At 45.8% G+C, this 19,780-nt stretch overlaps 1 protein-coding gene and 61 non-coding genes across 62 annotated transcripts in view; all 62 read right to left on the reverse strand.

Annotated features, from left to right (window-relative positions):
* LOC128532123 (uncharacterized) overlaps positions 1-19,780 on the reverse strand; it is a 75,825-nt gene that overhangs the window by 52,482 nt on the left and 3,563 nt on the right. The gene's annotated exons all lie outside the window — the stretch shown is intronic.
* trnam-cau (transfer RNA methionine (anticodon CAU)) lies at positions 13-85 on the reverse strand. The gene has a single exon. It is a non-coding gene; the product is annotated as a tRNA-Met (tRNA).
* Positions 263-335, reverse strand: trnam-cau (transfer RNA methionine (anticodon CAU)). Its single transcript has one exon. It is a non-coding gene; the product is annotated as a tRNA-Met (tRNA).
* trnam-cau (transfer RNA methionine (anticodon CAU)) lies at positions 885-957 on the reverse strand. Its single transcript has one exon. It is a non-coding gene; the product is annotated as a tRNA-Met (tRNA).
* trnam-cau (transfer RNA methionine (anticodon CAU)) lies at positions 1,321-1,393 on the reverse strand. The gene has a single exon. It is a non-coding gene; the product is annotated as a tRNA-Met (tRNA).
* On the reverse strand, positions 1,757-1,829 carry trnam-cau (transfer RNA methionine (anticodon CAU)). The gene has a single exon. It is a non-coding gene; the product is annotated as a tRNA-Met (tRNA).
* trnam-cau (transfer RNA methionine (anticodon CAU)) lies at positions 1,944-2,016 on the reverse strand. Its single transcript has one exon. It is a non-coding gene; the product is annotated as a tRNA-Met (tRNA).
* trnam-cau (transfer RNA methionine (anticodon CAU)) lies at positions 2,130-2,202 on the reverse strand. Its single transcript has one exon. It is a non-coding gene; the product is annotated as a tRNA-Met (tRNA).
* On the reverse strand, positions 2,380-2,452 carry trnam-cau (transfer RNA methionine (anticodon CAU)). The gene has a single exon. It is a non-coding gene; the product is annotated as a tRNA-Met (tRNA).
* Positions 2,567-2,639, reverse strand: trnam-cau (transfer RNA methionine (anticodon CAU)). The gene has a single exon. It is a non-coding gene; the product is annotated as a tRNA-Met (tRNA).
* On the reverse strand, positions 2,817-2,889 carry trnam-cau (transfer RNA methionine (anticodon CAU)). Its single transcript has one exon. It is a non-coding gene; the product is annotated as a tRNA-Met (tRNA).
* trnam-cau (transfer RNA methionine (anticodon CAU)) lies at positions 3,439-3,511 on the reverse strand. The gene has a single exon. It is a non-coding gene; the product is annotated as a tRNA-Met (tRNA).
* Positions 3,689-3,761, reverse strand: trnam-cau (transfer RNA methionine (anticodon CAU)). The gene has a single exon. It is a non-coding gene; the product is annotated as a tRNA-Met (tRNA).
* On the reverse strand, positions 3,875-3,947 carry trnam-cau (transfer RNA methionine (anticodon CAU)). The gene has a single exon. It is a non-coding gene; the product is annotated as a tRNA-Met (tRNA).
* trnam-cau (transfer RNA methionine (anticodon CAU)) lies at positions 4,311-4,383 on the reverse strand. Its single transcript has one exon. It is a non-coding gene; the product is annotated as a tRNA-Met (tRNA).
* On the reverse strand, positions 4,498-4,570 carry trnam-cau (transfer RNA methionine (anticodon CAU)). The gene has a single exon. It is a non-coding gene; the product is annotated as a tRNA-Met (tRNA).
* On the reverse strand, positions 4,684-4,756 carry trnam-cau (transfer RNA methionine (anticodon CAU)). Its single transcript has one exon. It is a non-coding gene; the product is annotated as a tRNA-Met (tRNA).
* Positions 4,934-5,006, reverse strand: trnam-cau (transfer RNA methionine (anticodon CAU)). The gene has a single exon. It is a non-coding gene; the product is annotated as a tRNA-Met (tRNA).
* Positions 5,121-5,193, reverse strand: trnam-cau (transfer RNA methionine (anticodon CAU)). Its single transcript has one exon. It is a non-coding gene; the product is annotated as a tRNA-Met (tRNA).
* trnam-cau (transfer RNA methionine (anticodon CAU)) lies at positions 5,371-5,443 on the reverse strand. Its single transcript has one exon. It is a non-coding gene; the product is annotated as a tRNA-Met (tRNA).
* Positions 5,993-6,065, reverse strand: trnam-cau (transfer RNA methionine (anticodon CAU)). The gene has a single exon. It is a non-coding gene; the product is annotated as a tRNA-Met (tRNA).
* Positions 6,243-6,315, reverse strand: trnam-cau (transfer RNA methionine (anticodon CAU)). Its single transcript has one exon. It is a non-coding gene; the product is annotated as a tRNA-Met (tRNA).
* Positions 6,430-6,502, reverse strand: trnam-cau (transfer RNA methionine (anticodon CAU)). Its single transcript has one exon. It is a non-coding gene; the product is annotated as a tRNA-Met (tRNA).
* trnam-cau (transfer RNA methionine (anticodon CAU)) lies at positions 6,866-6,938 on the reverse strand. The gene has a single exon. It is a non-coding gene; the product is annotated as a tRNA-Met (tRNA).
* On the reverse strand, positions 7,053-7,125 carry trnam-cau (transfer RNA methionine (anticodon CAU)). The gene has a single exon. It is a non-coding gene; the product is annotated as a tRNA-Met (tRNA).
* On the reverse strand, positions 7,489-7,561 carry trnam-cau (transfer RNA methionine (anticodon CAU)). Its single transcript has one exon. It is a non-coding gene; the product is annotated as a tRNA-Met (tRNA).
* Positions 7,676-7,748, reverse strand: trnam-cau (transfer RNA methionine (anticodon CAU)). Its single transcript has one exon. It is a non-coding gene; the product is annotated as a tRNA-Met (tRNA).
* Positions 7,862-7,934, reverse strand: trnam-cau (transfer RNA methionine (anticodon CAU)). The gene has a single exon. It is a non-coding gene; the product is annotated as a tRNA-Met (tRNA).
* On the reverse strand, positions 8,298-8,370 carry trnam-cau (transfer RNA methionine (anticodon CAU)). Its single transcript has one exon. It is a non-coding gene; the product is annotated as a tRNA-Met (tRNA).
* On the reverse strand, positions 8,549-8,621 carry trnam-cau (transfer RNA methionine (anticodon CAU)). Its single transcript has one exon. It is a non-coding gene; the product is annotated as a tRNA-Met (tRNA).
* trnam-cau (transfer RNA methionine (anticodon CAU)) lies at positions 8,735-8,807 on the reverse strand. The gene has a single exon. It is a non-coding gene; the product is annotated as a tRNA-Met (tRNA).
* On the reverse strand, positions 9,396-9,468 carry trnam-cau (transfer RNA methionine (anticodon CAU)). The gene has a single exon. It is a non-coding gene; the product is annotated as a tRNA-Met (tRNA).
* On the reverse strand, positions 10,018-10,090 carry trnam-cau (transfer RNA methionine (anticodon CAU)). The gene has a single exon. It is a non-coding gene; the product is annotated as a tRNA-Met (tRNA).
* Positions 10,641-10,713, reverse strand: trnam-cau (transfer RNA methionine (anticodon CAU)). Its single transcript has one exon. It is a non-coding gene; the product is annotated as a tRNA-Met (tRNA).
* On the reverse strand, positions 11,077-11,149 carry trnam-cau (transfer RNA methionine (anticodon CAU)). The gene has a single exon. It is a non-coding gene; the product is annotated as a tRNA-Met (tRNA).
* On the reverse strand, positions 11,461-11,533 carry trnam-cau (transfer RNA methionine (anticodon CAU)). The gene has a single exon. It is a non-coding gene; the product is annotated as a tRNA-Met (tRNA).
* On the reverse strand, positions 11,704-11,776 carry trnam-cau (transfer RNA methionine (anticodon CAU)). The gene has a single exon. It is a non-coding gene; the product is annotated as a tRNA-Met (tRNA).
* Positions 11,891-11,963, reverse strand: trnam-cau (transfer RNA methionine (anticodon CAU)). Its single transcript has one exon. It is a non-coding gene; the product is annotated as a tRNA-Met (tRNA).
* Positions 12,264-12,336, reverse strand: trnam-cau (transfer RNA methionine (anticodon CAU)). The gene has a single exon. It is a non-coding gene; the product is annotated as a tRNA-Met (tRNA).
* Positions 12,700-12,772, reverse strand: trnam-cau (transfer RNA methionine (anticodon CAU)). The gene has a single exon. It is a non-coding gene; the product is annotated as a tRNA-Met (tRNA).
* trnam-cau (transfer RNA methionine (anticodon CAU)) lies at positions 12,887-12,959 on the reverse strand. Its single transcript has one exon. It is a non-coding gene; the product is annotated as a tRNA-Met (tRNA).
* On the reverse strand, positions 13,073-13,145 carry trnam-cau (transfer RNA methionine (anticodon CAU)). Its single transcript has one exon. It is a non-coding gene; the product is annotated as a tRNA-Met (tRNA).
* On the reverse strand, positions 13,509-13,581 carry trnam-cau (transfer RNA methionine (anticodon CAU)). The gene has a single exon. It is a non-coding gene; the product is annotated as a tRNA-Met (tRNA).
* On the reverse strand, positions 13,752-13,824 carry trnam-cau (transfer RNA methionine (anticodon CAU)). Its single transcript has one exon. It is a non-coding gene; the product is annotated as a tRNA-Met (tRNA).
* On the reverse strand, positions 13,938-14,010 carry trnam-cau (transfer RNA methionine (anticodon CAU)). The gene has a single exon. It is a non-coding gene; the product is annotated as a tRNA-Met (tRNA).
* Positions 14,374-14,446, reverse strand: trnam-cau (transfer RNA methionine (anticodon CAU)). The gene has a single exon. It is a non-coding gene; the product is annotated as a tRNA-Met (tRNA).
* On the reverse strand, positions 14,624-14,696 carry trnam-cau (transfer RNA methionine (anticodon CAU)). The gene has a single exon. It is a non-coding gene; the product is annotated as a tRNA-Met (tRNA).
* On the reverse strand, positions 14,811-14,883 carry trnam-cau (transfer RNA methionine (anticodon CAU)). Its single transcript has one exon. It is a non-coding gene; the product is annotated as a tRNA-Met (tRNA).
* trnam-cau (transfer RNA methionine (anticodon CAU)) lies at positions 15,247-15,319 on the reverse strand. The gene has a single exon. It is a non-coding gene; the product is annotated as a tRNA-Met (tRNA).
* trnam-cau (transfer RNA methionine (anticodon CAU)) lies at positions 15,434-15,506 on the reverse strand. Its single transcript has one exon. It is a non-coding gene; the product is annotated as a tRNA-Met (tRNA).
* On the reverse strand, positions 15,870-15,942 carry trnam-cau (transfer RNA methionine (anticodon CAU)). The gene has a single exon. It is a non-coding gene; the product is annotated as a tRNA-Met (tRNA).
* trnam-cau (transfer RNA methionine (anticodon CAU)) lies at positions 16,057-16,129 on the reverse strand. The gene has a single exon. It is a non-coding gene; the product is annotated as a tRNA-Met (tRNA).
* On the reverse strand, positions 16,493-16,565 carry trnam-cau (transfer RNA methionine (anticodon CAU)). Its single transcript has one exon. It is a non-coding gene; the product is annotated as a tRNA-Met (tRNA).
* Positions 16,680-16,752, reverse strand: trnam-cau (transfer RNA methionine (anticodon CAU)). Its single transcript has one exon. It is a non-coding gene; the product is annotated as a tRNA-Met (tRNA).
* Positions 16,866-16,938, reverse strand: trnam-cau (transfer RNA methionine (anticodon CAU)). Its single transcript has one exon. It is a non-coding gene; the product is annotated as a tRNA-Met (tRNA).
* trnam-cau (transfer RNA methionine (anticodon CAU)) lies at positions 17,301-17,373 on the reverse strand. The gene has a single exon. It is a non-coding gene; the product is annotated as a tRNA-Met (tRNA).
* On the reverse strand, positions 17,551-17,623 carry trnam-cau (transfer RNA methionine (anticodon CAU)). The gene has a single exon. It is a non-coding gene; the product is annotated as a tRNA-Met (tRNA).
* trnam-cau (transfer RNA methionine (anticodon CAU)) lies at positions 17,987-18,059 on the reverse strand. The gene has a single exon. It is a non-coding gene; the product is annotated as a tRNA-Met (tRNA).
* Positions 18,174-18,246, reverse strand: trnam-cau (transfer RNA methionine (anticodon CAU)). The gene has a single exon. It is a non-coding gene; the product is annotated as a tRNA-Met (tRNA).
* Positions 19,036-19,108, reverse strand: trnam-cau (transfer RNA methionine (anticodon CAU)). Its single transcript has one exon. It is a non-coding gene; the product is annotated as a tRNA-Met (tRNA).
* Positions 19,222-19,294, reverse strand: trnam-cau (transfer RNA methionine (anticodon CAU)). The gene has a single exon. It is a non-coding gene; the product is annotated as a tRNA-Met (tRNA).
* On the reverse strand, positions 19,408-19,480 carry trnam-cau (transfer RNA methionine (anticodon CAU)). The gene has a single exon. It is a non-coding gene; the product is annotated as a tRNA-Met (tRNA).

Below are 19,780 nucleotides of genomic sequence, written 5' to 3' on the forward strand. Positions count from 1 at the left end.
TCCTAGCTGCCATGCCCCGTGTGAGCATCGAACTCACGACCTTCAGATTATGAGACTGACGCGCTACCTACTGCGCTAACGAGGCCACAAGAAAAGAAAAAAGGGACATGTGAATCGATACGCAAAGCATATAGCAGCGTTTCAGGTAACTGTCCAGTAACCTGCTGGAATTCCATGAAGTTCCTTGAATCTTTACAGGAAACAACTTCAACATGATTCAGTGTGTGCCTCGTGGCGAAATAAATTTACGTCCTAGCTGCCATGCCCCGTGTGAGGATCGAACTCACGACCTTCAGATTATGAGACTGACGCGCTACCTACTGCGCTAACGAGGCCACAGCAAATGACAAAAGGGACCTGCTGAAATTCTTTGAATCTTTACGGGAAACAACTTCAACATGATTCAGTGTGTGCCTCGTGGCCAAATAAATTTACATCCGAGCTGCCATGCCCCTTGTGAGGATCGAACTCACGACCTTCAGATTATGAGACTGCCGCGCTACCTACTGCGCTAACGAGGCCACAAAAAAAGAAAAAAGGGACATGTGAATCGATACGCAAACCATATAGCAGCGTTTCAGGTAACTGTACCGTAACCTGCTGGAATTCCATGAAATTCCTCGGATCCTTACAGGAAACAACTTCAACATGATTCAGAGTGTGCCTCGTGGCCAAATAAATTTACATCCTAGCTGCCAAGCCCTGTGTGAGGATCGAACTCACGACCTTCAGATTATGAGACTGACGCGCTACGTACTGCGCTGACGAGGCCACAGAAAAGGATAAAAGGGACCCGCTGGAATTCCTTGAATCTTTACAAGAAACAACTTTAACATGATTCAGTGTGTGCCTCGTGGTCAAATAAATTTACATCCTAGCTGCCATGCCCCGTGTGAGGATCGAACTCACGACTTTCAGATTATGAGACTGACGCGCTACCTACTGCGCTAACGAGGCCACAAGAAAATAAAAAAGGGACATGTGAATCGATACGCAAACCATATAGCAGCGTTTCAGGTAACTGTACCGTAACCGGCTAGAATTCCATGAAATTCCTTGAATCTTTACAGGAAACAACTTCAACATGATTCAGAGTGTGCCTCGTGGCCAAATAAATTTACATCCTACCTGCCATGCCCTGTGTGAGGATCGAACTCACGACCTTCAGATTATGAGACTGACGCGCTACGTACTGCGCTAACGAGGCCACAGAAAAGGACAAAAGGGACCTGCTGGAATTCCTTGAATCTTTACAGGAAACAACTTTAACATGATTCAGTGTGTGCCTCGTGGCCAAATAAATTTACATCCTAGCTGCCATGCCCCGTGTGAGGATCGAACTCACGACCTTCAGATTATGAGACTGACGCGCTGCCTACTGCGCTAACGAGGCCACAGAAAACGATAAAAGGGACCTGCTGGAATTTCTTGAATCGTTACAGGAAACAACTTTAACATGATTCAGTGTGTGCCTCGTGGCCAAATAAATTGATATCCTAGATGCCATGCCCCTTGTGAGGATTGAACTCACGACCTTCAGATTATGAGACTGAGGCGCTACCTACTGCGCTAACGAGGCCACACGAAAAGAAAAAAGGGACATGTGAATCGATACGCAAAGCATATAGCAGCGTTTCAGGTAACTGTACCGTAACCTGCTAGAATTCCATGAAATTCCTTGAATCTTTACAGGAAAAAACTTCAACATGATTCAGAGTGTGCCTCGTGGCCAAACAAATTTACATCCTAGCTGCCATGCCCCGTGTGAGGATCTAACTCACGACCTTCAGATTATGAGACTGACGCGCTACCTACTGCGCTAACGAGGCCACAGAAAAGGACAAAAAGGGACCTGCTGGAATTCCTTGAATCTTTACAGGAAACAACTTTAACATGATTCAGTGTGTGCCTCGTGGCCAAATAAATTTAAATCCTAGCTGCCATGCCCCGTGTGAGGATCGAACTCACGACCTTCAGATTATGAGACTGACGCGCTACCTACTGCGCTAACGAGGCCACAGCAAATGACAAAAGGGACCTGCTGAAATTCGTTGAGTCTTTACAGGAAACAACTTTAACATGATTCAGTGTGTGCCTCGTGGCCAAATACATTTAAATCCTAGCTGCCATGCCCCGTGTGAGGATCGAACTCTCGACCTTCAGATTATGAGACTGACGCGCTACCTACTGCGCTAGCGAGGCCCCAAAAAAAGAAAAAAGGGACATGTGAATCGATACGCAAAGCATATAGCAGCGTTTCAGGTAACTGTACCGTAACCTGCTAGAATTCCATGAAATTCCTTGAATCTTTACAGGAAACAACTTCAACATGATTCAGAGTGTGCCTCGTGGCCAAACAAATTTACATCCTAGCTGCCATGCCCCGTGTGAGGATCGAACTCACGACCTTCAGATTATGAGACTGACGCGCTACCTACTGCGCTAACGAGGCCACAGAAAAGGATAAAAAGGGACCTGCTGGAATTCCTTGAATCTTTACAGGAAACAACTTTAACATGATTCAGTGTGTGCCTCGTGGCCAAATAAATTTAAATCCTAGCTGCCATGCCCCGTGTGAGCATCGAACTCACGACCTTCAGATTATGAGACTGACGCGCTACCTACTGCGCTAACGAGGCCACAAGAAAAGAAAAAAGGGACATGTGAATCGATACGCAAAGCATATAGCAGCGTTTCAGGTAACTGTCCAGTAACCTGCTGGAATTCCATGAAGTTCCTTGAATCTTTACAGGAAACAACTTCAACATGATTCAGTGTGTGCCTCGTGGCGAAATAAATTTACGTCCTAGCTGCCATGCCCCGTTTGAGGATCGAACTCACGACCTTCAGATTATGAGACTGACGCGCTACCTACTGCGCTAACGAGGCCACAGCAAATGACAAAAGGGACCTGCTGAAATTCTTTGAATCTTTACGGGAAACAACTTCAACATGATTCAGTGTGTGCCTCGTGGCCAAATAAATTTACATCCGAGCTGCCATGCCCCTTGTGAGGATCGAACTCACGACCTTCAGATTATGAGACTGCCGCGCTACCTACTGCGCTAACGAGGCCACAAAAAAAGAAAAAAGGGACATGTGAATCGATACGCAAACCATATAGCAGCGTTTCAGGTAACTGTACCGTAACCTGCTGGAATTCCATGAAATTCCTCGGATCCTTACAGGAAACAACTTCAACATGATTCAGAGTGTGCCTCGTGGCCAAATAAATTTACATCCTAGCTGCCAAGCCCTGTGTGAGGATCGAACTCACGACCTTCAGATTATGAGACTGACGCGCTACGTACTGCGCTGACGAGGCCACAGAAAAGGATAAAAGGGACCCGCTGGAATTCCTTGAATCTTTACAAGAAACAACTTTAACATGATTCAGTGTGTGCCTCGTGGTCAAATAAATTTACATCCTAGCTGCCATGCCCCGTGTGAGGATCGAACTCACGACTTTCAGATTATGAGACTGACGCGCTACCTACTGCGCTAACGAGGCCACAAGAAAATAAAAAAGGGACATGTGAATCGATACGCAAACCATATAGCAGCGTTTCAGGTAACTGTACCGTAACCGGCTAGAATTCCATGAAATTCCTTGAATCTTTACAGGAAACAACTTTAACATGATTCAGAGTGTGCCTCGTGGCCAAATAAATTTACGTCCTAGCTGCCATGCCCCGTGTGAGGATCGAACTCACGACCTTCAGATTATGAGACTGACGCGCTACCTACTGCGCTAACGAGGCCACAGAAAAGGACAAAAGGGACCTGCTGGAATTCCTTGAATCTTTACAGGAAACAACTTTAACATGATTCAGTGTGTGCCTCGTGGCCAAATAAATTTACATCCTAGCTGCCATGCCCCGTGTGAGGATCGAACTCACGACCTTCAGATTATGAGACTGACGCGCTACCTACTGCGCTAACGAGGCCACAGAAAACGATAAAAGGGACCTGCTGGAATTTCTTGAATCGTTACAGGAAACAACTTTAACATGATTCAGTGTGTGCCTCGTGGCCAAATAAATTGATATCCTAGATGCCATGCCCCTTGTGAGGATTGAACTCACGACCTTCAGATTATGAGACTGAGGCGCTACCTACTGCGCTAACGAGGCCACACGAAAAGAAAAAAGGGACATGTGAATCGATACGCAAAGCATATAGCAGCGTTTCAGGTAACTGTACCGTAACCTGCTAGAATTCCATGAAATTCCTTGAATCTTTACAGGAAAAAACTTCAACATGATTCAGAGTGTGCCTCGTGGCCAAACAAATTTACATCCTAGCTGCCATGCCCCGTGTGAGGATCTAACTCACGACCTTCAGATTATGAGACTGACGCGCTACCTACTGCGCTAACGAGGCCACAGAAAAGGACAAAAAGGGACCTGCTGGAATTCCTTGAATCTTTACAGGAAACAACTTTAACATGATTCAGTGTGTGCCTCGTGGCCAAATAAATTTAAATCCTAGCTGCCATGCCCCGTGTGAGGATCGAACTCACGACCTTCAGATTATGAGACTGACGCGCTACCTACTGCGCTAACGAGGCCACAGCAAATGACAAAAGGGACCTGCTGAAATTCGTTGAGTCTTTACAGGAAACAACTTTAACATGATTCAGTGTGTGCCTCGTGGCCAAATACATTTAAATCCTAGCTGCCATGCCCCGTGTGAGGATCGAACTCTCGACCTTCAGATTATGAGACTGACGCGCTACCTACTGCGCTAGCGAGGCCCCAAAAAAAGAAAAAAGGGACATGTGAATCGATACGCAAAGCATATAGCAGCGTTTCAGGTAACTGTACCGTAACCTGCTAGAATTCCATGAAATTCCTTGAATCTTTACAGGAAACAACTTCAACATGATTCAGAGTGTGCCTCGTGGCCAAACAAATTTACATCCTAGCTGCCGTGCCCCGTGTGAGGATCGAACTCACGACCTTCAGATTATGAGACTGACGCGCTACCTACTGCGCTAACGAGGCCACAGAAAAGGATAAAAAGGGACCTGCTGGAATTCCTTGAATCTTTACAGGAAACAACTTTAACATGATTCAGTGTGTGCCTCGTGGCCAAATAAATTTAAATCCTAGCTGCCATGCCCCGTGTGAGGATCGAACTCACGACCTTCAGATTATGAGACTGACGCGCTAATTACTGCGCTAACGAGGCCACAAGAAAAGAAAAAAGGGACATGTGAATCGATACGCAAACCATATAGCAGCGTTTCAGGTAACTGTCCAGTAACCTGCTGGAATTCCATGAAGTTCCTTGAATCTTTACAGGAAACAACTTCAACATGATTCAGTGTGTGCCTCGTGGCGAAATAAATTTACATCCTAGCTGCAATGCCCCGTGTGAGGATCGAACTCACGACCTTCAGATTATGAGACTGACGCGCTACCTACTGTGCTAACGAGGCCACAGCAAATGACAAAAGGGACCTGCTGAAATTCTTTAAATCTTTACGGGAAACAACTTCAACATGATTCAGTGTGTGCCTCGTGGCCAAATAAATTTACATCCGAGCTGCCATGCCCCTTGTGAGGATCGAACTCACGACCTTCAGATTATGAGACTGCCGCGCTACCTACTGCGCTAACGAGGCCACAAAAAAAGAAAAAAGGGACATGTGAATCGATACGCAAACCATATAGCAGCGTTTCAGGTAACTGTACCGTAACCTGCTGGAATTCCATGAAATTCCTCGGATCCTTACAGGAAACAACTTCAACATGATTCAGAGGGTGCCTCGTGGCCAAATAAATTTACATCCTAGCTGCCAAGCCCTGTGTGAGGATCGAACTCACGACCTTCAGATTATGAGACTGACGCGCTACGTACTGCGCTGACGAGGCCACAGAAAAGGATAAAAGGGACCCGCTGGAATTCCTTGAATCTTTACAAGAAACAACTTTAACATGATTCAGTGTGTGCCTCGTGGTCAAATAAATTTAAATCCTAGCTGCCATGCCCCGTGTGAGGATCGAACTCACGACTTTCAGATTATGAGACTGACGCGCTACCTACTGCGCTAACGAGGCCACAAGAAAATAAAAAAGGGACATGTGAATCGATACGCAAACCATATAGCAGCGTTTCAGGTAACTGTACCGTAACCGGCTAGAATTCCATGAAATTCCTTGAATCTTTACAGGAAACAACTTCAACATGATTCAGAGTGTGCCTCGTGGCCAAACAAATTTACATCCTAGCTGCCATGCCCCATGTGAGGATCGAACTCACGACCTTCAGATTATGAGACTGACGCGCTACCTACTGCGCTAACGAGGCCACAGAAAAGGATAAAAAGGGACCTGCTGGAATTCCTTGAATCTTTACAGGAAACAACTTTAACATGATTCAGTGTGTGCCTCGTGGCCAAATAAATTTAAATCCTAGCTGCCATGCCCCGTGTGAGGATCGAACTCACGACCTTCAGAATATGAGACTGACGCGCTACCTACTGCGCTAACGAGGCCACAGCAACCGGCAAAAGGGACCTGCTGAAATTCTTTGAATCTTTACAGGAAACAACTTCAACATGATTCAGTGTGTGCCTCGTGGCCAAATAAATTGATATCCTAGATGCCATGCCCCTTGTGAGGATTGAACTCACGACCTTCAGATTATGAGACTGAGGCGCTACCTACTGCGCTAACGAGGCCACACGAAAAGAAAAAAGGGACATGTGAATCGATACGCAAAGCATATAGCAGCGTTTCAGGTAACTGTACCGTAACCTGCTAGAATTCCATGAAATTCCTTGAATCTTTACAGGAAACAACTTCAACATGATTCAGAGTGTGCCTCGTGGCCAAACAAATTTACATCCTAGCTGCCATGCCCCGTGTGAGGATCGAACTCACGACCTTCAGATTATGAGACTGACGCGCTGCCTACTGCGCTAAGGAGGCCACGGAAAAGGATAAAAAGGGACCTGCTGGAATTCCTTGAATCTTTACAGGAAACAACTTTAACATGATTCAGTGTGTGCCTCGTGGCCAAATAAATTTACATCCTAGCTGCCATGCCCCGTGTGAGGATCGAACTCACGACCTTCAGATTATGAGACTGACGCGCTGCCTACTGCGCTAACGAGGCCACAGAAAACGATAAAAGGGACCTGCTGGAATTTCTTGAATCGTTACAGGAAACAACTTTAACATGATTCAGTGTGTGCCTCGTGGCCAAATAAGTTGATATCCTAGATGCCATGCCCCTTGTGAGGATTGAACTCACGACCTTCAGATTATGAGACTGAGGCGCTACCTACTGCGCTAACGAGGCCACACGAAAAGAAAAAAGGGACATGTGAATCGATACGCAAAGCATATAGCAGCGTTTCAGGTAACTGTACCGTTACCTGCTAGAATTCCATGAAATTCCTTGAATCTTTACAGGAAACAACTTCAACATGATTCAGAGTGTGCCTCGTGGCCAAACAAATTTACATCCTAGCTGCCATGCCCCGTGTGAGGATCGAACTCACGACCTTCAGATTATGAGACTGACGCGCTACCTACTGCGCTAACGAGGCCACAGAAAAGGATAAAAAGGGACCTGCTGGAATTCCTTGAATCTTTACAGGAAACAACTTTAACATGATTCAGTGTGTGCCTCGTGGCCAAATAAATTTAAATCCTAGCTGCCATGCCCCGTGTGAGGATCGAACTCACGACCTTCAGATTATGAGACTGACGCGCTACCTACTGCGCTAACGAGGCCACAGCAAAGGACAAAAGGGACCTGCTGGAATTCCTTGAATCTTTACAGGAAACAACTTTAACATGATTCAGTGTGTGCCTCGTGGCCAAATAAATTTAAATCCTAGCTGCCATGCCCCGTGTGAGGATCGAACTCACGACCTTCAGATTATGAGACTGACGCGCTACCTACTGCGCTAGCGAGGCCCCAAAAAAAGAAAAAAGGGACATGTGAATCGATACGCAAACCATATAGCAGCGTTTCAGGTAACTGTACCGTAACCTGCTGGAATTCCATGAAATTCCTCGGATCCTTACAGGAAACAACTTCAACATGATTCAAAGTGTGCCTCGTGGCCAAATAAATTTACATCCTAGCTGCCATGCCCTGTGTGAGGATCGAACTCACGACCTTCAGATTATGAGACTGACGCGCTACGTACTGCGCTGACGAGGCCACAGAAAAGTATAAAAGGGACCTGCTGGAATTCCTTGAATCTTTACAAGAAACAACTTTAACATGATTCAGTGTGTGCCTCGTGGTCAAATAAATTTAAATCCTAGCTGCCATGCCCCGTGTGAGGATCGAGCTCACGACTTTCAGATTATGAGACTGACGCGCTACCTACTGCGCTAACGAGGCCACAAGAAAAGAAAAAAAGGGCCATGTGAATCGATACGCAAACCATATAGCAGCGTTTCAGGTAACTGTCCAGTAACCTGCTGGAATTCCATGAAGTTCCTTGAATCTTTACAGGAAACAACTTCAACATGATTCAGTGTGTGCCTCGTGGCGAAATAAATTTACATCCTAGCTGCAATGCCCCGTGTGAGGATCGAACTCATGACCTTCAGATTATGAGACTGACGCGCTACCTACTGCGCTAACGAGGCCACAGCAAATGACAAAAGGGACCTGCTGAAATTCCTTGAGTCTTTACAGGAAACAACTTTAACATGATTCAGTGTGTGCCTCGTGGCCAAATACATTTAAATCCTAGCTGCCATGCCCCGTGTGAGGATCGAACTCACGACCTTCAGATTATGAGACTGACGCGCTACCTACTGCGCTAGCGAGGCCCCAAAAAAAGAAAAAAGGGACATGTGAATCGATACGCAAACCATATAGCAGCGTTTCAGGTAACTGTACCGTAACCTGCTGGAATTCCATGAAATTCCTCGGATCCTTACAGGAAACAACTTCAACATGATTCAGAGTGTGCCTCGTGGCCAAATAAATTTACATCCTAGCTGCCATGCCCTGTGTGAGGATCGAACTCACGACCTTCAGATTATGAGACTGACGCGCTACGTACTGCGCTGACGAGGCCACAGAAAAGTATAAAAGGGACCTGCTGGAATTCCTTGAATCTTTACAAGAAACAACTTTAACATGATTCAGTGTGTGCCTCGTGGTCAAATAAATTTAAATCCTAGCTGCCATGCCCCGTGTGAGGATCGAACTCACGAACTTCAGATTATGAGACTGACGCGCCACCTACCGCGCTAACGAGGCCACAAGAAAGGACAAAAGGGACATGTGAATCGATACGCAAACCATATAGCAGCGTTTCAGGTAACTGAAATTCCTTGAATCTTCACAGGAAACAACTTCAACATGATTCAGTGTGCGCCTTGTGGCCAAATAAGTTTACATCGCAGCTGCCATGCCCCGTGTGAGGATTGAACTCACGACCTTCAGATTATGAGACTGACGCGCTACCTACTGCGCTAACGAGGCCACAGCAAATGACAAAAGGGACCTGCTGAAATTCTTTGAATCTTTACGGGAAACAACTTCAACATGATTCAGTGTGTGCCTCGTGGCCAAATAAATTTACATCCGAGCTGCCATGCCCCTTGTGAGGATCGAACTCACGACCTTCAGATTATGAGACTGCCGCGCTACCTACTGCGCTAACGAGGCCACAAAAAAAGAAAAAAGGGACATGTGAATCGATACGCAAACCATATAGCAGCGTTTCAGGTAACTGTACCGTAACCTGCTGGAATTCCATGAAATTCCTCGGATCCTTACAGGAAACAACTTCAACATGATTCAGAGTGTGCCTCGTGGCCAAATAAATTTACATCCTAGCTGCCAAGCCCTGTGTGAGGATCGAACTCACGACCTTCAGATTATGAGACTGACGCGCTACGTACTGCGCTGACGAGGCCACAGAAAAGGATAAAAGGGACCCGCTGGAATTCCTTGAATCTTTACAAGAAACAACTTTAACATGATTCAGTGTGTGCCTCGTGGCCAAATAAATTTAAATCCTAGCTGCCATGCCCCGTGTGAGGATCGAACTCACGACCTTCAGATTATGAGACTGACGCGCTACCTACTGCGCTAACGAGGCCACAGCAACCGGCAAAAGGGACCTGCTGAAATTCTTTGAATCTTTACAGGAAACAACTTCAACATGATTCAGTGTGTGCCTCGTGGCCAAATAAATTGATATCCTAGATGCCATGCCCCTTGTGAGGATTGAACTCACGACCTTCAGATTATGAGACTGAGGCGCTACCTACTGCGCTAACGAGGCCACACGAAAAGAAAAAAGGGACATGTGAATCGATACGCAAAGCATATAGCAGCGTTTCAGGTAACTGTACCGTAACCTGCTAGAATTCCATGAAATTCCTTGAATCTTTACAGGGAACAACTTCAACATGATTCAGAGTGTGCCTCGTGGCCAAACAAATTTACATCCTAGCTGCCATGCCCCGTGTGAGGATCGAACTCACAACCTTCAGATTATGAGACTGACGCGCTGCCTACTGCGCTAAGGAGGCCACAGAAAAGGATAAAAAGGGACCTGCTGGAATTCCTTGAATCTTTACAGGAAACAACTTTAACATGATTCAGTGTGTGCCTCGTGGCCAAATAAATTTACATCCTAGCTGCCATGCCCCGTGTGAGGATCGAACTCACGACCTTCAGATTATGAGACTGACGCGCTACCTACTGCGCTAACGAAGCCACAGAAAATGATAAAAGGGACCTGCTGGAATTTCTTGAATCGTTACAGGAAACAACTTTAACATGATTCAGTGTGTGCCTCGTGGCCAAATAAATTGATATCCTAGATGCCATGCCCCTTGTGAGGATTGAACTCACGACCTTCAGATTATGAGACTGAGGCGCTACCTACTGCGCTAACGAGGCCACACGAAAAGAAAAAAGGGACATGTGAATCGATACGCAAAGCATATAGCAGCGTTTCAGGTAACTGTACCGTAACCTGCTAGAATTCCATGAAATTCCTTGAATCTTTACAGGAAACAACTTCAACATGATTCAGAGTGTGCCTCGTGGCCAAACAAATTTACATCCTAGCTGCCATGCCCCGTGTGAGGATCGAACTCACGACCTTCAGATTATGAGACTGACGCGCTACCTACTGCGCTAACGAGGCCACAGAAAAGGACAAAAGGGACCTGCTGGAATTCCTTGAATCTTTACAGGAAACAACTTTAACATGATTCAGTGTGTGCCTCGTGGCCAAATAAATTTATATCCTAGCTGCCATGCCCAGATTATGAGGCCTAACGAGGATCGAACTCACGACCTTCAGATTATGAGACTGACGCGCTACCTACTGCGCTAACGAGGCCACAGAAAAGTATAAAAGGGACCTGCTGAAATTCCTTGAATCTTTACAGGAAACAACTTCAACATGATTCAGTGTGTGCCTCGTGGCCAAATACATTTAAATCCTAGCTGCCATGCCCCGTGTGAGGATCGAACTCACGACCTTCAGATTATGAGACTGACGCGCTACCTACTGCGCTAACAAGGCCACAAGAAAAGAAAAAAGGGACATGTGAATCGATACGCAAACCATATAGCAGTGTTTCAGGTAACTGTCCAGTAACCTGCTGGAATTCCATGAAGTTCCTTGAATCTTTACAGGAAACAACTTCAACCGTGTGTGCCTCGTGGCGAAATAAATTTACATCCTAGCTGCAATGCCCCGTGTGAGGATCGAACTCACGACCTTCAGATTATGAGACTGACGCGCTGCCTACTGCGCTAAGGAGGCCACAGAAAAGGATAAAAAGGGACCTGCTGGAATTCCTTGAATCTTTACAGGAAACAACTTTAACATGATTCAGTGTGTGCCTCGTGGCCAAATAAATTTACATCCTAGCTGCCATGCCCCGTGTGAGGATCGAACTCACGACCTTCAGATTATGAGACTGACGCGCTACCTACTGCGCTAACGAAGCCACAGAAAATGATAAAAGGGACCTGCTGGAATTTCTTGAATCGTTACAGGAAACAACTTTAACATGATTCAGTGTGTGCCTCGTGGCCAAATAAATTGATATCCTAGATGCCATGCCCCTTGTGAGGATTGAACTCACGACCTTCAGATTATGAGACTGAGGCGCTGCCTACTGCGCTAAGGAGGCCACAGAAAAGGATAAAAAGGGACCTGCTGGAATTCCTTGAATCTTTACAGGAAACAACTTTAACATGATTCAGTGTGTGCCTCGTGGCCAAATAAATTTACATCCTAGCTGCCATGCCCCGTGTGAGGATCGAACTCACGACCTTCAGATTATGAGACTGACGCGCTACCTACTGCGCTAACGAAGCCACAGAAAATGATAAAAGGGACCTGCTGGAATTTCTTGAATCGTTACAGGAAACAACTTTAACATGATTCAGTGTGTGCCTCGTGGCCAAATAAATTGATATCCTAGATGCCATGCCCCTTGTCAGGATTGAACTCACGACCTTCAGATTATGAGACTGAGGCGCTACCTACTGCGCTAACGAGGCCACACGAAAAGAAAAAAGGGACATGTGAATCGATACGCAAAGCATATAGCAGCGTTTCAGGTAACTGTACCGTAACCTGCTAGAATTCCATGAAATTCCTTGAATCTTTACAGGAAACAACTTCAACATGATTCAGAGTGTGCCTCGTGGCCAAACAAATTTACATCCTAGCTGCCATGCCCCGTGTGAGGATCGAACTCACGACCTTCAGATTATGAGACTGACGCGCTACCTACTGCGCTAACGAGGCCACAGAAAAGGATAAAAAGGGACCTGCTGGAATTCCTTGAATCTTTACAGGAAACAACTTTAACATGATTCAGTGTGTGCCTCGTGGCCAAATAAATTTAAATCCTAGCTGCCATGCCCCGTGTGAGGATCGAACTCACGACCTTCAGATTATGAGACTGACGCGCTACCTACTGCGCTAACGAGGCCACAGCAAATGACAAAAGGGACCTGCTGAAATTCCTTGAATCTTTACAGGAAACAACTTTAACATGATTCAGTGTGTGCCTCGTGGCCAAATAAATTTAAATCCTAGCTGCCATGCCCCGTGTGAGGATCGAACTCACGACCTTCAGATTATGAGACTGACGCGCTACCTACTGCGCTAGCGAGGCCCCAAAAAAAGAAAAAAGGGACATGTGAATCGATACGCAAACCATATAGCAGCGTTTCAGGTAACTGTACCGTAACCTGCTGGAATTCCATGAAATTCCTCGGATCCTTACAGAAAACAACTTCAACATGATTCAGAGTGTGCCTCGTGGCCAAATAAATTTACATCCTAGCTGCCATGCCCTGTGTGAGGATCGAACTCACGACCTTCAGATTATGAGACTGACGCGCTACGTACTGCGCTGACGAGGCCACAGAAAAGGATAAAAGGGACCTGCTGGAATTCCTTGAATCTTTACAAGAAACAACTTTAACATGATTCAGTGTGTGCCTCGTGGTCAAATAAATTTAAATCCTAGCTGCCATGCCCCGTGTGAGGATCGAACTCACGACTTTCAGATTATGAGACTGACGCGCTACCTACTGCGCTAACAAGGCCACAAGAAAAGAAAAAAGGGACATGTGAATCGATACGCAAACCATATAGCAGTGTTTCAGGTAACTGTCCAGTAACCTGCTGGAATTCCATGAAGTTCCTTGAATCTTTACAGGAAACAACTTCAACCGTGTGTGCCTCGTGGCGAAATAAATTTACATCCTAGCTGCAATGCCCCGTGTGAGGATCCAACTCACGACCTTCAGATTATGAGACTGACGCGCTACCTACTGCGCTAACGAGGCCACAGCAAATGACAAAAGGGACCTGCTGAAATTCTTTGAATCTTTACGGGAAACAACTTCAACATGATTCAGTGTGTGCCTCGTGGCCAAATAAATTTACATCCGAGCTGCCATGCCCCTTGTGAGGATCGAACTCACGACCTTCAGATTATGAGACTGACGCGCTACCTACTGCGCTAACGAGGCCACAAAAAAAGAAAAAAGGGACATGTGAATCGATACGCAAACCATATAGCAGCGTTTCAGGTAACTGTACCGTAACCTGCTGGAATTCCATGAAATTCCTCGGATCCTTACAGGAAACAACTTCAACATGATTCAGAGTGTGCCTTGTGGCCAAATAAATTTACATCCTAGCTGCCAAGCCCTGTGTGAGGATCGAACTCACGACCTTCAGATTATGAGACTGACGCGCTACGTACTGCGCTGACGAGGCCACAGAAAAGGATAAAAGGGACCCGCTGGAATTCCTTGAATCTTTACAAGAAACAACTTTAACATGATTCAGTGTGTGCCTCGTGGTCAAATAAATTTAAATCCTAGCTGCCATGCCCCGTGTGAGGATCGAACTCACGACTTTCAGATTATGAGACTGACGCGCTACCTACTGCGCTAACGAGGCCACAAGAAAATAAAAAAGGGACATGTGAATCGATACGCAAAGCATATAGCAGCGTTTCAGGTAACTGTACCGTAACCTGCTAGAATTCCATGAAATTCCTTGAATCTTTACAGGAAACAACTTCAACATGATTCAGAGTGTGCCTCGTGGCCAAACAAATTTACATCCTAGCTGCCATGCCCCATGTGAGGATCGAACTCACGACCTTCAGATTATGAGACTGACGCGCTACCTACTGCGCTAACGAGGCCACAGAAAAGGATAAAAAGGGACCTGCTGGAATTCCTTGAATCTTTACAGGAAACAACTTTAACATGATTCAGTGTGTGCCTCGTGGCCAAATAAATTTAAATCCTAGCTGCCATGCCCCGTGTGAGGATCGAACTCACGACCTTCAGATTATGAGACTGACGCGCTACCTACTGCGCTAACGAGGCCACAGCAAACGGCAAAAGGGACCTGCTGAAATTCGTTGAATCTTTACAGGAAACAACTTCAACATGATTCAGTGTGTGCCTCGTGGCCAAATAAATTGATATCCTAGATGCCATGCCCCTTGTGAGGATTGAACTCACGACCTTCAGATTATGAGACTGAGGCGCTACCTACTGCGCTAACGAGGCCACACGAAAAGAAAAAAGGGACATGTGAATCGATACGCAAAGCATATAGCAGCGTTTCAGGTAACTGTACCGTAACCTGCTAGAATTCCATGAAATTCCTTGAATCTTTACAGGAAACAACTTCAACATGATTCAGAGTGTGCCTCGTGGCCAAACAAATTTACATCCTAGCTGCCATGCCCCGTGTGAGGATCGAACTCACGACCTTCAGATTATGAGACTGACGCGCTACCTACTGCGCTAACGAGGCCACAGAAAAGGATAAAAAGGGACCTGCTGGAATTCCTTGAATCTTTACAGGAAACAACTTTAACATGATTCAGTGTGTGCCTCGTGGCCAAATAAATTTAAATCCTAGCTGCCATGCCCCGTGTGAGGATCAAACTCACGACCTTCAGATTATGAGACTGACGCGCTACCTACTGCGCTAACGAGGCCACAGAAAACGATAAAAGGGACCTGCTGGAATTTCTTGAATCGTTACAGGAAACAACTTTAACATGATTCAGTGTGTGCCTCGTGGCCAAATAAATTGATATCCTAGATGCCATGCCCCTTGTGAGGATTGAACTCACGACCTTCAGATTATGAGACTGAGGCGCTACCTACTGCGCTAACGAGGCCACAAAAAAAGAAAAAAGGGACATGTGAATCGATACGCAAAGCATATAGCAGCGTTTCAGGTAACTGTACCGTAACCTGCTAGAATTCCATGAAATTCCTTGAATCTTTACAGGAAACAACTTCAACATGATTCAGAGTGTGCCTCGTGGCCAAACAAATTTACATCCTAGCTGCCATGCCCCGTGTGAGGATCGAACTCACGACCTTCAGATTATGAGACTGACGCGCTGCCTACTGCGCTAAGGAGGCCACAGAAAAGGATAAAAAGGGACCTGCTGGAATTCCTTGAATCTTTACAGGAAACAACTTTAACATGATTCAGTGTGTGCCTCGTGGCCAAATAAATTTACATCCTAGCTGCCATGCCCCGTGTGAGGATCGAACTCACGACCTTCAGATTATGAGACTGACGCGCTACCTACTGCGCTAACGAAGCCACAGAAAACGATAAAAGGGACCTGCTGGAATTTCTTGAATCGTTACAGGAAACAACTTTAACATGATTCAGTGTGTGCCTCGTGGCCAAATAAATTGATATCCTAGATGCCATGCCCCTTGTGAGGATTGAACTCACGACCTTCAGATTATGAGACTGAGGCGCTACCTACTGCGCTAACGAGGCCACACGAAAAGAAAAAAGGGACATGTGAATCGATACGCAAAGCATATAGCAGCGTTTCAGGTAACTGTACCGTAACCTGCTAGAATTCCATGAAATTCCTTGAATCTTTACAGGAAACAACTTCAACATGATTCAGAGTGTGCCTCGTGGCCAAACAAATTTACATCCTAGCTGCCATGCCCCGTGTGAGGATCGAACTCACGACCTTCAGATTATGAGACTGACGCGCTACCTACTGCGCTAACGAGGCCACAGAAAAGGATAAAAAGGGACCTGCTGGAATTCCTTGAATCTTTACAGGAAACAACTTTAACATGATTCAGTGTGTGCCTCGTGGCCAAATAAATTTAAATCCTAGCTGCCATGCCCCGTGTGAGGATCGAACTCACGACCTTCAGATTATGAGACTGACGCGCTACCTACTGCGCTAACGAGGCCACAGGAAATGACAAAAGGGACCTGCTGAAATTCCTTGAGTCTTTACAGGAAACAACTTTAACATGATTCAGTGTGTGCCTCGTGGCCAAATACATTTAAATCCCAGCTGCCATGCCCCGTGTGAGGATCGAACTCACGACCTTCAGATTATGAGACTGACGCGCTACCTACTGCGCTAGCGAGGCCAAAAAAAAGAAAAAAGGGACATGTGAATCGATACGCAAACCATATAGCAGCGTTTCAGGTAACTGTACCGTAACCTGCTGGAATTCCATGAAATTCCTCGGATCCTTACAGAAAACAACTTCAACATGATTCAGAGTGTGCCTCGTGGCCAAATAAATTTACATCCTAGCTGCCATGCCCTGTGTGAGGATCGAACTCACGACCTTCAGATTATGAGACTGACGCGCTACGTACTGCGCTGACGAGGCCACAGAAAAGGATAAAAGGGACCTGCTGGAATTCCTTGAATCTTTACAAGAAACAACTTTAACATGATTCAGTGTGTGCCTCGTGGTCAAATAAATTTAAATCCTAGCTGCCATGCCCCGTGTGAGGATCGAACTCACGACTTTCAGATTATGAGACTGACGCGCTACCTACTGCGCTAACAAGGCCACAAGAAAAGAAAAAAGGGACATGTGAATCGATACGCAAACCATATAGCAGCGTTTCAGGTAACTGTACCGTAACCTGCTAGAATTCCATGAAATTCCTTGAATCTTTACAGGAAACAACTTTAACATGATTCAGTGTGTGCCTCGTGGCCAAATAAATTTAAATCCTAGCTGCCATGTCCCGTGTGAGGATCGAACTCACGACCTTCAGATTATGAGACTGACGCGCTACCTACTGCGCTAACAAGGCCACAGCAAACGGCAAAAGGGACCTGCTGAAATTCGTTGAATCTTTACAGGAAACAACTTCAACATGATTCAGTGTGTGCCTCGTGGCCAAATAAATTGATATCCTAGATGCCATGCCCCTTGTGAGGATTGAACTCACGACCTTCAGATTATGAGACTGAGGCGCTACCTACTGCGCTAACGAGGCCACACGAAAAGAAAAAAGGGACATGTGAATCGATACGCAAAGCATATAGCAGCGTTTCAGGTAACTGTACCGTAACCTGCTAGAATTCCATGAAATTCCTTGAATCTTTACAGGAAACAACTTCAACATGATTCAGAGTGTGCCTCGTGGCCAAACAAATTTACATCCTAGCTGCCATGCCCCGTGTGAGGATCGAACTCACGACCTTCAGATTATGAGACTGACGCGCTACCTACTGCGCTAACGAGGCCACAGAAAAGGATAAAAAGGGACCTGCTGGAATTCCTTGAATCTTTACAGGAAACAACTTTAACATGATTCAGTGTGTGCCTCGTGGCCAAATAAATTTAAATCCTAGCTGCCATGCCCCGTGTGAGGATCAAACTCACGACCTTCAGATTATGAGACTGACGCGCTACCTACTGCGCTAACGAGGCCACAGAAAACGATAAAAGGGACCTGCTGGAATTTCTTGAATCGTTACAGGAAACAACTTTAACATGATTCAGTGTGTGCCTCGTGGCCAAATAAATTGATATCCTAGATGCCATGCCCCTTGTGAGGATTGAACTCACGACCTTCAGATTATGAGACTGAGGCGCTACCTACTGCGCTAACGAGGCCACAAAAAAAGAAAAAAGGGACATGTGAATCGATACGCAAACCATATAGCAGCGTTTCAGGTAACTGTACCGTAACCTGCTGGAATTCCATGAAATTCCTCGAATCCTTACAGGAAACAACTTCAACATGATTCAGAGTGTGCCTCGTGGCCAAATAAATTTACATCCTAGCTGCCATGCCCCGTGTGAGGATCGAACTCACGACCTTCAGATTATGAGACTGACGCGCTACGTACTGCGCTGACGAGGCCACAGAAAAGGATAAAAGGGACCTGCTGGAATTCCTTGAATCTTTACAAGAAACAACTTTAACATGATTCAGTGTGTGCCTCGTGGTCAAATAAATTTAAATCCTAGCTGCCATGCCCCGTGTGAGGATCGAACATACGACTTTCAGATTATGAGACTGACACGCTACCTACTGCGCTAACGAGGCCACGCGAAAGGAAAAGAGGGACATGTGACTCGATACGCAAACCATATAGCAGCGTTTCAGGTAACTGTACCGTAACCTGCTGGAATTCCATGAATCTTTACAGGAAACAACTTCAACATGATTCAGAGTGTGCCTCGTGGCCAAATAAATTTACATCCGAGCCGCCATGCCCCGTGTGAGGATCGAACTCACGACCTTCAGATTATGAGACTGACGCGCTACCTACTGCGCTAACGAGGCCACAGAAAAGGACAAAAGGGACCTGCTGGAATTCCTTGAATCTTTACAGGAAACAACTTTAACATGATTCAGTGTGTGCCTCGTGGCCAAATAAATTTAAATCCTAGCTGCCATGCCCCGTGTGAGGATCGAACTCACGACCTTCAGATTATGAGACTGACGCGCTACCTACTGCGCTAACGAGGCCACAGAAAAGTATAAAAGGGACCTGCTGAAATTCTTTGAATCTTTACAGGAAACAACTTTAACATGATTCAGTGTGTGCCTCGTGGCCAAATAAATTTATATCCTAGCTGCCATGCCCCGTGTGAGGATCGAACTCACGACCTTCAGATTATGAGACTGACGCACTACCTACTGCACTAACGAGGCCACAGCAAAGGACAAAAGGGACCTGCTGAAATTCTTTGAATCTTTACAGGAAACAACTTCAACATCATTCAGTGTGTGCCTCGTGGACAAATAAATTTACATCCTAGCTGCCATGCCCCTTGTGAGGATCGAACTCATGACCTTCAGATTATGAGACTGAGGCGCTACCTACTGCGCTAACGAGGCAACACGAAAGGAAAAAAAGGGACATGTGACTCGATACGCAAACCATATAGCAGCGTTTTAGGTAACTGCTGAAATTCCTTGAGTCTTTACAGGAAACAACTTTAACATGATTCA

The sequence above is a fragment of the Clarias gariepinus genome, chromosome 10, assembly GCF_024256425.1.
Source record: "Clarias gariepinus isolate MV-2021 ecotype Netherlands chromosome 10, CGAR_prim_01v2, whole genome shotgun sequence".
Taxonomy (NCBI): domain Eukaryota; kingdom Metazoa; phylum Chordata; class Actinopteri; order Siluriformes; family Clariidae; genus Clarias; species Clarias gariepinus.